This window comes from Mus musculus, chromosome 8 (genome assembly GCF_000001635.26).
Source record: "Mus musculus strain C57BL/6J chromosome 8, GRCm38.p6 C57BL/6J".
Classification (NCBI taxonomy): Eukaryota; Metazoa; Chordata; class Mammalia; order Rodentia; family Muridae; genus Mus; species Mus musculus.
The window spans coordinates 7,523,166-7,539,672 of record NC_000074.6 but is presented as its reverse complement, the minus strand read 5'-3'; the positions used below and the strand labels follow the sequence as shown (position 1 = coordinate 7,539,672).

The window sequence follows — 16,507 nt, the reverse complement described above, 5'->3', positions numbered from 1 at the left end:
ATAGCTCTGAGTGCCTCCAAAAAGAAACTAGAGAGAGCACACATTAGCAGCTTGGCAACACACCTAAAAGCTCTAGAACAAAAGGAAGCAAATTCACCCAAGAGGAGTAGAAGGAAGGAAATAATCAAACTCAGGGGTGAAATCAACCAAGTGGAAACAAGAAGAACTATTCAAAGAATTAACCAAAGGAGGAGTAGGTTCTTTGAGAAAATCAACAAGATAGATAAACCCTTAGCCAGACTCACTAGAGGGCACAGGGAAAGCTTCCTAATTAACAAAATCAGAAATGAAAAGGGAAACATAACAACAGATCCTGAAGAAATCCAAAACACCATCAGATCCTTCTACAAAAGGTTATACTCAACAAAACTGGAAAACCTGGATGAAATGGAGAAGTTTCTAGACAGATACCAGGTCCCAAAGCTAAATCAAGGTCAGGTTAATGACCTAAACAGTCCTATATCCCCTAAAGAAATAGAAGCAGTCATTAATAGTCTCCCAACCAAAAAAAAAGCCCAGGACCAGATGGGTTTAGTGCAGAGTTCTATCAGACCTTCAAAGAAGACCTAATTCCAGTTCTTCACAAACTATTCCACAAAATAGAAATGGAAGGTACTCTACCCAACTCATTCTATAAAGCCACAATTACTCTGATACCTAAACCACAAAAAGACCCAACAAAGTTAGAGAACTTCAGGCCAATTTCCCTTATGAATATCGATGCAAATATTCTCAATAAAGTTCTTGCTAACCGAATCCAAGAACACATCAAAACAATCATCCATCCTGACCAAGTAGGTTTCATCCCAGAGATGCAGGGATGGTTCAATATACAGAAATCCATCAACATAATCCAGTATATAAACAAACTCAAAGACAAAAACCACATGATCATCTCATTAGATGCTGAGAAAGCATTTGACAAAATCCAACACCCATTCATGATAAAAGTCTTGGAAAGATCAGGAATTCAAGGCCCATACCTAAACATGATAAAAGCAATCTACAGCAAACCAGTAGCCAACATCAAAGTAAATGGTGAGAAGTTCGAAGCAATCCCACTAAAATCGGGGACTAGACAAGGCTGTCCATTCTCGCCCTCCCTATTCTATATTGTACTTGAAGTCCTAGCCAGAGCAATTAGACAACAAAAGGAGATCAAGGGGATACAAATTTGAAAGGAAGATGTCAAAATATTACTTTTTGCAGATGATATGATTGTATATATATGGGACCCTAAAAATTCCACCAGAGAACTCTTAAACCTGATAAACAGCTTCAATGAAGTAGCTGGATATAAAATTAACTCAAACAAGTCAATGGCCTTTCTGTACACAAAGGACAAACAGGCTGAGAAAGAAATTAGGGAAACAACACCCTTCTCAATAGTCACAAATAATATAAAATACCTTGGCGTGACTCTAACTAAGGAAGTGAAAGATCTGTATGATAAGAACTTCAAGTCTCTGAAGAAAGAAATTAAAGAAGATCTCAGAAAATGAAAAGATCTCCCATGCTCATGGATTGGCAGGATCAACATTGTAAAAATGGCTATCTTGCCAAAAGCAATCTACAGATTCAATGCAATCCCCATCAAAATTCCAACTCAATTCTTCAACGAATTAGAAAGGGCAATTGGCAGATTCATCTGGAAGAACAAAAAACCTAGGATAGCAAAAACTCTTCTCAAGCATAAAAGAACCTCTGGTGGAATCACCATGCCGGACCTAAAGCTGTACTACAGAGCAATTGTGATAAAAACTGCATGGCATTGGTATAGTGACAGACAAGTAGACCAATGGAACAGAATTGAAAACCCAGAGATGAACCCACACACCTATGGTCACTTGATCTTTGACAAGGGAGCTAAAACCATCCAGTGGAAAAAAGACAGCATTTTCAACAAATGGTGCTGGCACAACTGGCGGTTATCATGTAGAAGAATGCGAATTGATCCATTCCTATCTCCTTGTACTAAGGTCAAATCTAAGTGGATTAAGGAACTCCACATAAAACCAGAGACACTGAAACTTATAGAGGAGAAAGTAGGGAAAAGCCTCGAAGATATGGGTACAGGGGAAAAATTTTTGAATAGAACAGCAATGGCTTGTGCTGTAAGATCGAGAATCTATAAATGGGACCTCATAAAATTGCAAAGCTTCTGCAATGCAAAAGACACTGTCAATAAGACAAAAAGGCCACCAACAGATTGGGAAAGGATATTTACCTATCCCAAATCGGATAGGGGACTAATATCCAATATATATAAAGAACTCAAGAAGATGGACTCCAGAAAATCAAATAACCCCATTAAAAATGGGGCTCAGAGCTGAACAAAGAATTCTCACCTGAGGAATACCGAATGGCTGAGAAGCACCTGAAAAAATGTTTAACATCCTTAATCATCAGGGAAACGCAAATCAAAACAACTCTGAGATACCACTTCACTCCAGTCAGAATGGCTAAGATCAAAAATTCAGGTGACAGCAGATACTGGAGAGGATGTGGAGAAAGAGGAACACTCCTCCATTGTTGGTGGGATTGCAAGCTTGCACAACCACTCTGGAAATCAGTCTGGCAGTTTTTCAGAAAATTGGACATAGTACTACCGGAGGATCCCGCAATACCTCTCCTGGGCATATATCCAGAAGATGTCCCAACTGGTAAGAAGGACACATGTTCCACTATGTTCATAGCAGCCTTATTTATAATAGCCAGAAGCTGGAAAGAACCCAGATGCCCCTCAACAGAGGAATGGATACAGAAAATGTGGTACATTTACACAATGGAATACTACTCAGCTATTTAAAAAAATAAATTTATGTAATTCCTATGCAAATGGATGGACCTGGAGGGCATCATCCTAAGTGAGGTAACCCAATCACAAAGGAACTCGCACAATATGTACTCACTGATAAGTGGATATTAGCCCAGAAACTTAGGATACACAAGATATAAGATACAATTTGCTAAACTCATGAAATTCAAGAAGAACGAAGACCAAAGTGTGGACACTTTGCCCCTTCTTAGAAATGGGAACAAAACACCCATGGAAGTAGTTACAGAGACAAAATTTGGAGCTGTGACAAAAGGATGGACTATCTAGTGATTGCCATATGCAGGGATCCATCCCATAATCAACTTCCAAACGCTGACACCATTGCATGCACTAGCAAGATTTTGCTGAAAGGACCCAGATATAGCTGTCTCTTGTGCGACTATGCCGGGGCCTAGCAAACACAGAAGTGGATGATCACAGTCAGCTATTAGATGGGTCACACGGCCCCCAATGGAGGAGCTAGAGAAATTACCCAAGGAGCTAAACGGACCTGCAACCCTGTAGGTGGAACAACAATATGAACTAACCAGTACCCCGGAGCTCTTGACTCTAGCTGCATATGTATCAAAAGATAGCCTATTCGGCCATCACTGCAAAGAGAGGCCCATTGGACTTGCAAACTTTATATGCCCCAGTACAGGGGAACCCCAGGGCCAAAAAGGGGGAGTGGGTGGGTAGGGGATTGGGGGGTGGGTATGGCGGACTTTTGGGATAGCATTGAAAATGTAAATGAGGAAAATACCTAATGAAAAAAATTTTTTAAAAAGATTAAATTAAATAATTCAAATAAACTCTGTAAGTTCACCATAGTTTGTTCCTTGAAATATACACAACAGAGCTTTACAATGAATTTATGAGGACGAATGGCTCCTCTGTATCACAGTTTGAGTTGAGTTACTTATTTACCATAGAGCACATATCTCAAGATCCCAAGAATCAAAAATAAGTTTGGTCCTTCATTCTTGTATTGAGACATAGAGCTTTATAAAGTGTAGCACCTTGTGACTGTAACCCTCAAGTACACTCATGAGTACAGGGACTCCATGAACCTTAGAGAACTTAGTTTAGGTAAAAACGTTTTTTTAGTTCTGATTTGAAAAAGAACTTGAGTCTGGCTTCAAATGTAGGGTAATGTATAAAAGGCTTTCACATGGATTCTGAAGACATCAGAGCCTTCTTCATATACAATCTGACAATAGTTCTTTATGGTCCATCTATGGATTATTTTACACCTTTGTAAATTGTCACTACACGATGTTATCATGTTGTCTTCCACCAAAATACAATGTGGCTGTATCCCTTTCTGAATAGTCCTCCTTATGATTTAAATGATCTTCTTACATAGTTATAACATCTTATTTCTCTGACTAATTAATCCAGGGTAATGCTTGATATAAGTGCATTCCATATGTGCATGAGTTTTAATTAAATGTTGTTAATAAAAGACCATTGAGTATAACCTTATGTCTAGTCAGTTAGTAATTCTACATCCAACTAACAAAAAAATTCTTTATTTTTTTATTGGTTATTTTATTTATTCACATTTCAAATATTATCCCTCCACCCATCTTCTCCGCAAAGCCCCATCCACTTGCCCTCTCCCTGCTTCTATGAGGGTGCTTTTCCAACTAATGCTTCAGTGCCATAGCATTCTCCTACATCGGGTTACTGATCCTCCACAGGACCAAGGACCATACTCCCATTGATGCCAGATAAGGCCGTTCTCTGCTATACATGCATCTGGAGCCATGGGTTTCTCCATGTGTACTCTTTAAAATGCAGAAGCTTTATTTTATTAAAACATAAACATTCTATCATATTCCTCTTGAGTATTTCATCCTCCTTATGTTTCATTACATTCAGCTTCTTCGGATATTTCAGTTGCCCTAGGGTTGCCGGTTGTTTCATACAAAGACTGTATCATTTCTTCCATTACTTTCACCCTTCTGGGTAAGCGGGGACTTCAGATGACAGACCTTTGCCTTGACCAGTATGATCTGTGCAGCTGTACTATCAAATGATATTTGATAGTAGAAACAAGTTGGCCGGGCTTACCTATAGTTTATCATGGACATAGTGATAGTTTTCTCTCACAGTTTTTACTTTTACTAGCACAGTTGTTATCACTTAAGAGTATCTCATAAGTATTAGAATATATTGGAGAATGTTTCATTGAATATTTTGTTCACTGAATTTTATAAATTAGATAAATGAAGAGACATGGCATCAAAGCTTTCTAAACTAAAACCACTGTGGGGGGGAAAGATAAAGCAAAAAAAATGACCCCCATGGTTGTCAGAACCTTTCCACTTCAATACCAGAGAATTTTATAGAAAGGGGGTGGGTGATACAGAACATAGGAACCTAAGATGTTTGATAAGTGTTGTTTGGTAATTCCTAAGGGATTACCTTTCACTTTGATGACTATTCTGGTTTGATATGAGAATATAACTTCACCATTGCTCTACCAAAATAACAACTAGAACAACAACAACAACAACAACAACAACAACAATAATAATAATAATAATAATAACAAGGATGAAAATAATTTCGTAAAGAAAAATTTTGAGCCTGAGTACAGGAAGAAAATTATGTTGTGCTTAGGCAGAATTACCAAGTTAAAAAAATATAGCTCTTTAAATTTATTGACAGAGCAATGAAGTTGGAAGAAATTATTCAAGTAAGAGAAAAATAAAAATAGACCTCAACATGGGAAAGAGGAGAGGGAGAGGAATTCTGTTTTTCTTTAGTAGAGATTGATGATATCTATTAATCACAAGATTAAATATATTTAGAGGTAAGATGAAAATCAGTTAATTCTAAAAAAATAAAGTCATTGATTTTCCTTATAGCTCAGAATTCCATTTGGCACTGCTTGTTTTCTTTTCATACTCAGAGCTCTCGTCTAAGGAGCTGGGGCAAGGGAAGAGTGTGGGCTACCAAACAGGTCCAAGTCTTCTATGGGATTACTTTTGAGTAAGTAAAGCATAATATCAACCTAGAGTTTTTACACTAATAAGGATGGTGGAGAAATCAAAAACATTAGTTTGTTGCCACTTCAAAACTCTTTACTACAGAAAATATCTATCCCTTAATCTATCTATTAGGAATTTATAAATATTTCACCAAAGGAATACCATGGCATTTATACTTATTCATTTATTGCTGTGAGTTTGGTGAGTGGATGACTGTAGGAAATTATAAGCTACAAAGGACTAGGTAATGTAAATTTTTCTATGCATTTTCCATAATTTTCCATATCATCCATATTATTCAATGATGCCTTAATAAAACATGACAGCACAGAAGCAAAGCAGGAAAAACACATCACTGAAGGGGAAAGAATGCAGATATGAACAACAAGATGTATCATAGATTTTAAGGTTAAGTAAATAGTGGTATGGGAATGGATATCACTGCCCTTGAACTATCATGCACATATTTCTTCTTACAGCAGCATTCTTATTGGACATATCAAGTGCTCAGATAGAGAAATGGGATGATAAATCTCTTCTATGTATCGAAGATGTAAGCACTTTACCTATTTCTTCATGCATGCTTGTATGTGTGCTGAATCACATTGGCATTTGTTGTTTCCCTACTTGTACAGATGTTTTTAATGTCAGGCTTTGTCTGATGAAAATATGTGTTGGAAACAGTTCTGTTCTTTATCCTTTTTATTATTCAGGCATCTGCACAGCTATCAAGATGAACACAAGAAATAAATCTGTATGAGATCTCTCTCTCTCTTCCCTTTGGATGTCTGGTTTCTTTTCATTTATTCACAATTATATTAATACTATTTATTGTAATGCCACAAAGTAGAGACAAATGTCTGAAGGGAACACTGTTCCAAGGAATGGTCATCGTTAGAAGACAATAAACCTATTTGCATTGCAACACTTAGTTTTACATTTATTACAAAGGAAATATCACATATATAAATGTTCCATATATATGCATATATATACATATATACATACATGCATGTATGTATATTTTATGTATACATATAGTATATGTACTACATATATGCTATACTATGTATATACATATGTATTGTTAGGTACAGCGATATATATATATATATATATATATATATATATTGGTTTTTCGAGACAGGGTTTCTCTGTGTAGCCCTGGCTGTCCTGGAACTCACTTTGTTGACCAGGCTGGCCTCGAATTCAGAAATCAGCCTGCCTCTGCCTCCCAAGTGCTAGGATTAAAGGTGTACACCACCAAGCCTGGCCGAGAAATAATTTTTATTAATAATTTTTATTCTTTAAACTTTTCTTCAGTTACTCTCTTTCAACTCCTTTTGTATCCCTGCTTTAAATCTCTGCCTCTTCTCCACAAATCTCTTTTTCAAACTCATGACTTTGGTTCTGTTTTGTGTTCCATAGTTTATAACTAGGTCTTTCTGTTTTGTACTATTCATGAAAATCAGATGGATTCTCCAGTGGATGCACAACTGGATGCTATACACTCTGTCATCCTAACATCAGTTGGTTTAAAATTAGTTCAATACACAGTGATAGAACTTAATGCACTTCTTCTCTGTCCACAGGCTACAGTTGAGAAGGACCAACTTGTGGAGTTTCAATCTCAGCAGGTAGAGCCCTTTAGAATTCACAATTAGCATGTGCATTTCATAGCCCTTCTTCCTGTCTTCTAGCTCTTGTATTCTGCTCCACCCCACCCCTGTTCTGCAGTGCCCTCTGAGCCCTTTGAAGACAAGATAATGTATTTTTTAAGGTTAACCCCTCATGCCTTGTTCGCCACAGAGAGATGTTTTGCTGATGAAGGATGAGAGCAGTATAATATATGTGTACATGAATGCTTATTTGATGAGATATTTTTCTTTTGACCTTCCACAGAGAGCTATCTATTTCCTTCTCAATGATAGAAAAGTCCTATTTCTACTTTACAGGTTTGCATTTTGTGACTGGGCATGCAAATAATGATTAACAATCTAGAGGTTATTACCTATATGTTATTTGAATTTCTGTAGGGTTAAATTAATGGAATTTCCTCCAGTTTTGAAAATATAACAGAAAGCTTATCTCATTCAATATGACTTTTCAGAAGAATTTAAACCAAGCCAAAGATTAAACGCTACAATAGAGTTGACAAGAGTTATCATACTCAGGTGGGGCAGCAAGCTGAAGGAGGAACTGAATCAGAAACATGGAAAATGATGCTGAATCAGAAACATGGAAAATGATGCTTGTAGGCTTACTCCCTGTGGCTTGCTCAACCTGCTTTGTTATACCATCTAGGACTACTTGAGCAAGGATGGCACCACCAGCATTGGCTGGTCTCACACAATCATTAATTAAGAATATGCCTCATAGACTTGTTTATGTGCTGATGTGATGAAATCATTTTCTTTTTTCTTTTCCTTTTTTTTTTTTTATTACACTCCAGTCCTTACTTCCCTCTCTATTTGCCCTTTCACAGTTCCTTATCCCATTCCTCATCATTTTCTTAACTGAGTTTCCGTGTTTGCAGATAATACTATCTTGTGTCAGGTTGGCAGAGACAACACAAAATGCAACCAAACAAAACAAAATAAAACAAAGAAAAACAAAAAACAAAACAACAACAAAAGTAACCAGTATAAATTTTCACACTGAATTTCCTAAATTGCTTTAGGAATATTATTGCAGCATTAAGGGGAATAAAGCTAAAATACTTTATGTCTTTTTTGTCATATGTCATACCACATAAAGGACCAGTGTAACCACTTTATCCCCTAAGCTGTTCTGTTTTATATACATATGTAGCAACACACACACACACACACACACACACATCTTCCTCAAATTTTCCAGAAAATTTGGAGAAACAGATCCATCCCATATACTACCACCAAACCCAGACCCTATTGTGGATGCCAAAAAGAGCTTGCTGACAGGAGCCTGATATAGCTATCTCCTGTGAGGCTCTGCCAGTGCCTGACAGATACAGAAGTGATTGCTCACAGTCATCCATTGGTCTAAGCACAGCGTCCCCAATGAAGGAGCTAGAGAAAGTATCCAAGGAGCTGAAGGGGTTTGCAGCCCCATAGGAAGAACAATATGAAATAACCAGTAGCCCACAGAGCTCTCTGGGACTAAACCACCAACCAAAGAAAACACATGGTGGGACTCATGGCTCTAGCTGTATATGTAGCAGAGGATGGTCTAGTTGGTCATCAGTGGGAGTAGAGACCCTTGGTCCTGTGAAGACTCTATGCCCCAGTGTAGGGGAATGCCAGGTCCAGATAGTGGGAGTGGGTTGGTTGGTGAGCAGGGCGGTGGGTGGGAAGGGAGTTTTTGGAGGAGAAACCAGGAAAGGGAATAACATTTGAAATGCCAGCAAGATTTTGCTGAAGGGACCCTGATATAGCTGTCTCATATGAGGCTATGCCAGTGCCTAGCAAATACAGAAGTGGATGCTCACAGTCATCTATAGGATGGAACACAGGGCCCCCAATGGAGAAGCTAGAGAAAGCACCCAAAGAACTGAAGGGGTCTGCAACCCTATAGGTGGAACAACATTATGAACTAACCAGTACCCCCAGAGCTCATATCTCTAGCTGCATATGAAGCAGAGATGGCCTAGACGGCCATCATTGAGAAGAAAGACCCCTTGGTATTGTAAACTTTATATGACCCAGTACAGGGGAACACCAGGGCCAAGAAGTGAGAGTGTGTGGGTAGGGAAGTTGTGGGGAGGGTATGGGGGACTTTTGGGATAGCACTGTAAATGTAAATGAAGAAAATATCTAATAAAAAAGAAAAATAGGAAATGTAAATAAAGAAAATATCTGAAAAAAACAAAAGGATGAAGATCTAGAACCAGATTGCCTAATTTGAATTCTGGTTGCTCTACTTACTACTAAGCATGTGGTCATGTAACCTTGGACACACCTAAGCTCTTTGAACTTTAGCTAATGTGACAATGAAGCTACTTTCATGTAAGTAAAATACACAAAAGTATTTCATGTGTAGATAATACATGTAAGTTGCATACCTGAAACTTACCTTAAAATATCTGCCTGCCCACATGATTGGCCCACTGGTACTGGGGAACTTGTGTTTTAGGAATGCTTTTCCACCATTCAGTAAATGAGAAGCGGGGCCTGGAGTGTTTGTCTAGTGTGGTTTATGTTGAACATTCAACTTTCTTCAAAGACTAGAGTTCTTTTACAGGCTAGGTCCAAGGTGCCCATATGATTATCCCTTAGAGTGCTGATTTTTCAATTTTACTCAGGGTAATACCACACATGCTTTCACTAAAGACAGTGCTTCACACCTGTAGTCACACACACACACACACACACACACACACACACACACACACACACACACACACACAGAAATGTAACCTTTGAAACCTGACTCAGAATCAGTGCCATTTTATTTTATCAATCTTTAAATATTAAAATATTAATTAATTTGTTGAGTTTTTAAAAAATTAATTTATATTTTACACTCCATATTTTCTCCACCCCCCAATCCATGCTCTGATTGTTCTACATCCCATACTTCCTCCCGAGTGCGCTGTCTCCATGTGGATGTCTCCACCCCCAACCCTGCCTGACTTCTAAACTCCCTGGGGCCTCCATTCTCTTGAGGATTAGGTGCATCATCTCTGAATGAACACAGATCCAGAAGTCTTCTACTGTATGTGTGTTGGGGGTCTCATATCAGATGGTGTATGCTCTCTGTTTGGTGGTCCAGTGTTTGAGAGATCTCAGGGGTCCAGATTAATTGAGACTGCTGGTCCTTCTTCAGAATCAACCTTCTTCTCAGCTTCCTTCAGTCTTCCCTAACTCAACAACAGGGGTCAGCTGCTTATGTCCATTGGTTGGGAGCAAATATCTTTTTTCAAAAGAAGAATTTGAAATGTTTTAAATTTTTGTCTGTGTGTATACATGTATAGGTGAATATGAATATGGGTACCTGTGAAGGCCCAGCAAAGAGCTTTAGTTTATATGGAGTTGGAGTTGTTGTGGGTAGTTGTGAGACTCGCAATGAGTGCTAGGAAATAAACTCATGTCATCTGGAAGAGCAATAAGTGCTCTTAACCTCTAAGTCATCACCCCAGCCCCCAGGAGTTACCTTATGTGCAGAACTTGTCTTCTTGTTCTGCTTCCTACAATTTTTAAACAATAGTGTTATGTATGCTAGTGGGTATTTTTCATAAGAACATTAATTTGTTACAAAAGCCTAATTAGCTAATTTGTTTAATTAGCAGATCTTCACTAGGCTCCTAAAAATTATTTAATAATTTTGTGTCAATATACTTGAATGCAGGTTTTGTGTAAGTTGTTTGGGACATGGAGATATTTGTAGTGTTTACAACTTGAGAAATTGTTTGTTGTTTGTTGTGAGTATTATAGACACATCTTAATATGTTTCTGCCTAAGTGAGATACTCTTTCTTGCTCAGTGCCCAACTGGGCAGGAAGAGATGCTCTTAAGGAAAGGACAGAGAGTCTTCAACTCTTCTCACAACTACATCTTATGTGAATACAGGGAATTTGTGATTCATGGTCATATGATTTTTCCCCCCTTGGTGTTGAAGGAGGTACACCCCACTTAGAGTAATGCCATATAATGGCAGTCATGCACCAAGTCCTATGCAGATTCACAGGATTTCCAGAGACAGAGCCTAGAAGAAGACCTGCACAAAAAAACCAGACTAAGTGAGGACAGATGACTGGTAAGAGATCTGCCAACAGTGTGAAGGGATCTTATTTCAAGAGAGTAAGATTTTTTTCTCAGAGCAGCTGAATTGTTAGAGCTGGTTGACCAGTTGTTTTATAGGTCATGATTGCCTTGTGAATTAGAGGGGATTTTGTTAGTGTTTTGCTCATAAGATTATCCTTTGATAATTTTAACTATGAAAAAAGAAACATAGTGTAAAAATTATAAAATCTCATATTGTACCATCCCCAATATGTGGATGTTTAACACTGAAAAGTCAGCTCTTAGCAGCACTGGCTACATTTCCAATATTCATTATTCACAGGTGCCTAGTCACATTGCACAACACAGATAGGACATTACTATGGCTGTTATGCCTATCAGGCTTTTCCTAGAAATATCCAGGTTCTCCCGGGTCCTAGAAGACGTGAAGAGAATGCTGTTGAAACCTTGTGCTACCAGCCGAAGTAAAAGACTAAAAGGGAACTGGGCTCTAAAGAGACTGTCATTTTTCTTTGAATCTATACAGGATGTTCTTTGTGAGCTTTGTACTGTGAGTTCCTCTTCACTGCAATGCTCAACCTCCTCAACCACCTTTAAAGGAAGCAAAACCATATGATACTCAGAACAAGCTAGCACTCTGTACTCCTGGACTATACATTTTGAGTGCCTGTACAGATGGTGAAAGTTCCCCTATTGGGATGATGTCACATATAGCATAATGGCTTTTAAGATCAGGAAGGAAGGAGAGAGTGATGTTTCAATGTACAGGAAAGACTTAGCTGAGAGTAACAATGAATTAATAGTTAATTTGTTCTACTGATATTTATTTAGCTCCTATTAGCCAGATACTATACTATGTGACAAGAATGTCATTCTACCTGCATTAGGATGACATATAATTTGCTCAGAATTCACAAACACGTATCCATTTCCAGCATAATAAATTCAGATGTCATGGTTGCATTGCCAAGGCCAATATATTTAAAAACCAGTAAGGATAATATTTAAGTAGAGCTAAAGCAATTAATAATGGCACAGGACAGGTTTTTTTTAATTAGATATTTTCTTTATTTACATTTCAAATGTTATCCCCTTTCCAATTTCCTTTCTGAAAATCCCTATCCCCTGCCTGCTCCCTCTGCTCCCAAATCCACCCACTCCCACTTCCTGACCCTGGCATTCCCCCTACTGGGGCACTGAACCTTCACAAGACCAAGCCCCTCTCCTCTCATTGATGGTTTAACCTCAACTCATTAGAATCTGGACACCAACTATGAATAAGTAAATATTATGGTTAGTGTTATATTGGCTTTCTAATGGATTCTGGCTAGAAGAGGAAAGAAATTACAAAGAAACAATTGGATACTGTTAATTAATTTTGTAATCATTTTAAATGGACAAAACAAAGTGAATCCTAATAATAACAAAAAGAGTTAAAAATAATCAAAGAAAGCCCAAGAGGTCTATAGGTAACATTAACTTTGAAATTGTCACTTTCAAGGCTGAGCAGTTGTTGGTATACTAACTTAAACTATAAGCAGACATAAATACTAGGAAAAATAAATTAAGTTCATTTTAGATGGTATAGCTCCCTACTTCTAGATACAAACTTTTGTTTTTCCAAAAATACTTAGACAAGTAAAAGCAATAAGGAAAACATCATCTCATGCCAGGAAAGAAAATGCAAACAATTCCTCATGCCCAGTGCAATTTTAAACCTCCCACATTATTCAACACACACATATATATGCATATATAAAAAGAGATTTATAAATTAGATATACTTTCTTATTATAGTTATTAAAGATGAATAAAATAAACAACAAATAAATTTTTATTATTTGAATCATTTTTAGAGTTCACAATATGAAAACAATTCATTTGAATAGAAGTCATTTGATATCAAAGACCAATAACACAGTAAGCATGACCAAATATTCATATATTATCTAGATCTAAGTCTGGGAAGTGGGCCATGCTTCTCAAATTATACTATCATTGTTTATAAAGGAATAGAAAATGTTAACTAACGTTATTAAATAAAGCACATATAAACATGTATGACAGAATCAAGGCAAATGTTAGTGTTAACACATGTTGAATATGTGCACAAACACAAAATGTGTAGTCATAATATCCTCTTGAGCTGTATTAGAAAAGGTAGCTATGCCAGGGGAAACTTTTTCAGACTTTTACAGGCTGCACATTTATCATGTTATACAAATATACTCCAGTCCACTTCCACTGTGAGTGGAAGAAGACAAAATCAGAGTATACATTCTGCATGTAATGTTTTTCTCACTGCTGTTTCTAGGTTGATGGCAAATTATGAACTGTAGGTGTTTGAAAACAAATGTGGTGGAAATAGTCCCTCACCCTTCTGTGAAATACAAACTTCTTTTTATGTGTTTACAGAAAAAAAAAAATCACCCATCGTCAGAAAGTCAATATTTTTTGTTCAAGACTGACCTAATTTTAAGTCATGTTCTCATATTCTTTGATGCAGTGTTTGGCAAAGGGAACATACTTTGGAATTTTCTGTGGATTCATTATTAAGGGAAATTATCTTTTGTACTTAAAATTGTTTTTGTAACGGAAGGAGACATTTTAGGCCACCTATCTAGACAAACACCCTACTTTTCTTTGAAAATATTTGATCTTTTCCAAGGCTAGGGTGTTGAGCATGGTTAAGAAGATCATCTCGGTGTGGGGTCCCGCTTTCTCTGGTGACTTAGCTATGCAGGAACTGGTCTGGAAGGTTGATGGGCCCAGACAAGAAGGAGGTGTTGATGACAGAGAGGCATAATTGGGAATTACTGCCCAGGGGGAGAAGAAAGCTAGGGCTGCTGAGGCTTACAACCCCCACCCCCTCCTCAAATGATATTTATTTCTGAAAGTCAGTGCTAAGAGTATGCGATCACATAACCATCCTGGTCACAGGAGAAATGTGCAGCATGCCAAAACTTGTTTTCTGTAAGTGTCCGGGAAAGAAAAATGTGTGTCTCTTAAAGAAATTCCCAAACTGTCACTGTGAGAAGTAACCCAATGTTTCAACTTAGAAATGAAGACTGTTTTAAACAAGGGGCAATTATTTCAGCAGAAAGCAAACATAAAATAACAACAGTCACAAAATCTTTAAAAAAATGGTTAAAATTGAAAAGAAAAAAAAGTACCTTAAAAGTATTTATTCACATTAATTTTGAAGTCAATAGGCATTTTCCTCCCAGAAAAAAGAATAGTAAATACTAAAGAGTAAAAAAGTACTTTAAATTTATTTATACTAATTTTAAGTAGCAATAGAAAATGAAAAGTGTAAATGTTCCGATACTAACGAACTCTTACAAACACAAGGCCTGCCTCAATGTTACCATCAATTTTCAATACTTTCAATTTTCCCTTTTGGAGATGCTTCTTGTCAGAACAGACTGACATTTTATTTGTTGTTGCAATAAGATTGTATTCTTTCTTCTCAACATCAGACTAAGTCCTGTTTCTTTAGAACACACATCACACATCTTGGGGCTTGCCTTACCATCTGCCATTTTAAAGGTCTCTGGTAAGCTGCATTTTACCTACTGTCTCTTCCTGGTTCCTTCAGTTTTTACTAAATACTTAATAGTTGAAAAGTGTTTTTATGGTAAAATAGCCTAATCAATTTATAACATAGCAATTTTCACTGAAAACAGTGTCAGGGTCAAATATTTCTGCCATCTCATGAACCACATGAATATATTTCTATATTTATTTTGAATGTATTTACACACATTATTTATTTATTCATTACATTTCATGCCTGTGTATTATTTTCATGTATATATTAATCACTCCCAAGTAGTACTTAATTAGCTTAACTATATTTTATTTTATTTCTTTTAAAAAATAATGTACGATTTTTATTATTTGAGTAATGTATACCTGAAAAGTATCTTATCTAACACTACTTCCCCCAATTTCTCCTAGATCCATGTTTTTCTATTTACCACCTCATATGTACTTTATATACCCTTTAAAAAAATTAAGATTATTATCTAATTATATCTCCCTTAAGTTTTCTCCCTCCTGACCTTCCCATATACCCCTTCCTGTTTTTATTCAAATCCATGCCTCTTTTTTCATTAACTGTTATGCACAGATACAAATTTACATATATATATTCCTAAATATAATCTGCTCAGTCCATATAAGGTTACTTGTATATATTTTTTCAGAGCTCATTATTTGTTTGTTTGTTTGTTTTTTCTAAAGAAAACCATGTCTCCCAACTTTCTACCATTACCCTTAGTTCTCTTTGTATTTACCAGTATGAACTGGAAGTCTTGATAACACACCTCTGACTCCCAGGCTTAGAAGCACAGCTATGTATTATAGTGCCCACTCTACACAGGTCTAGGAATGGAACTGAAGGCCTTGTGCCAATAGGAAAGCACCATCTGGAATTTGACTTATGTTGTTTGCTTATATTTTCCCTAATGTAAGCAATTCATTATTAGGTAATTGTCATTGATCTCCAGGTTTTTTCCCTGTGACATTTCCTTTAATGGGTTGTACCCAGTTTAATGTTAAACTGTACCCCTACTACTGTTGTATAGACATAAAGTCATTAACTATTTGAAAACAAATTGTATCTGCGTATTGCATATCTAAATGGAAAGAAAATTTAAATAAAACTTTAAGCTAGCCATGGATTTATGGGAAAATGTTCATGTGCCATTTATCCAAATCTTGCCTAAGGGGACTGTAATATAAATCTAGACTCAAAACCTCATGGATTTGGGAGCTGTGGAAAAGAGATTATAGCTCTGAAAGATTTTAGGAATGTTTGAAAACACTTTGGGCAGAAATAATTTCTGACCACACTAGTACAAAATGAGGGTGCCCCATACAACATTTTAGCCCCCTTACACTGACCCACTGGTGTTGGTCTGTTTATGAGGTAAGAATTCCTGTTTCTTTAACTTTGGAAAAGG

General features: G+C 36.9%; 1 long non-coding RNA gene across 11 annotated transcripts in view; it reads left to right on the top strand.

Moving 5' to 3' along the window:
• Window positions 1-16,507, top strand: part of Gm30954 — a 159,680-nt gene that overhangs the window by 40,559 nt on the left and 102,614 nt on the right. For 4 of the 11 annotated variants that reach the window (XR_001778739.1, XR_001778738.1, XR_001778741.1 and 1 more), the window contains exon 3: window positions 7,410-7,454. The exons of 6 other annotated variants lie outside the window; for them this stretch is intronic. This is a non-coding gene — a long non-coding RNA (predicted gene, 30954). Of the gene's footprint in view, window positions 1-5,738; window positions 5,813-7,409; window positions 7,455-16,507 lie in introns of those variants that run through there. One more of the 11 variants, XR_001778737.1, reaches the window with a different exon arrangement.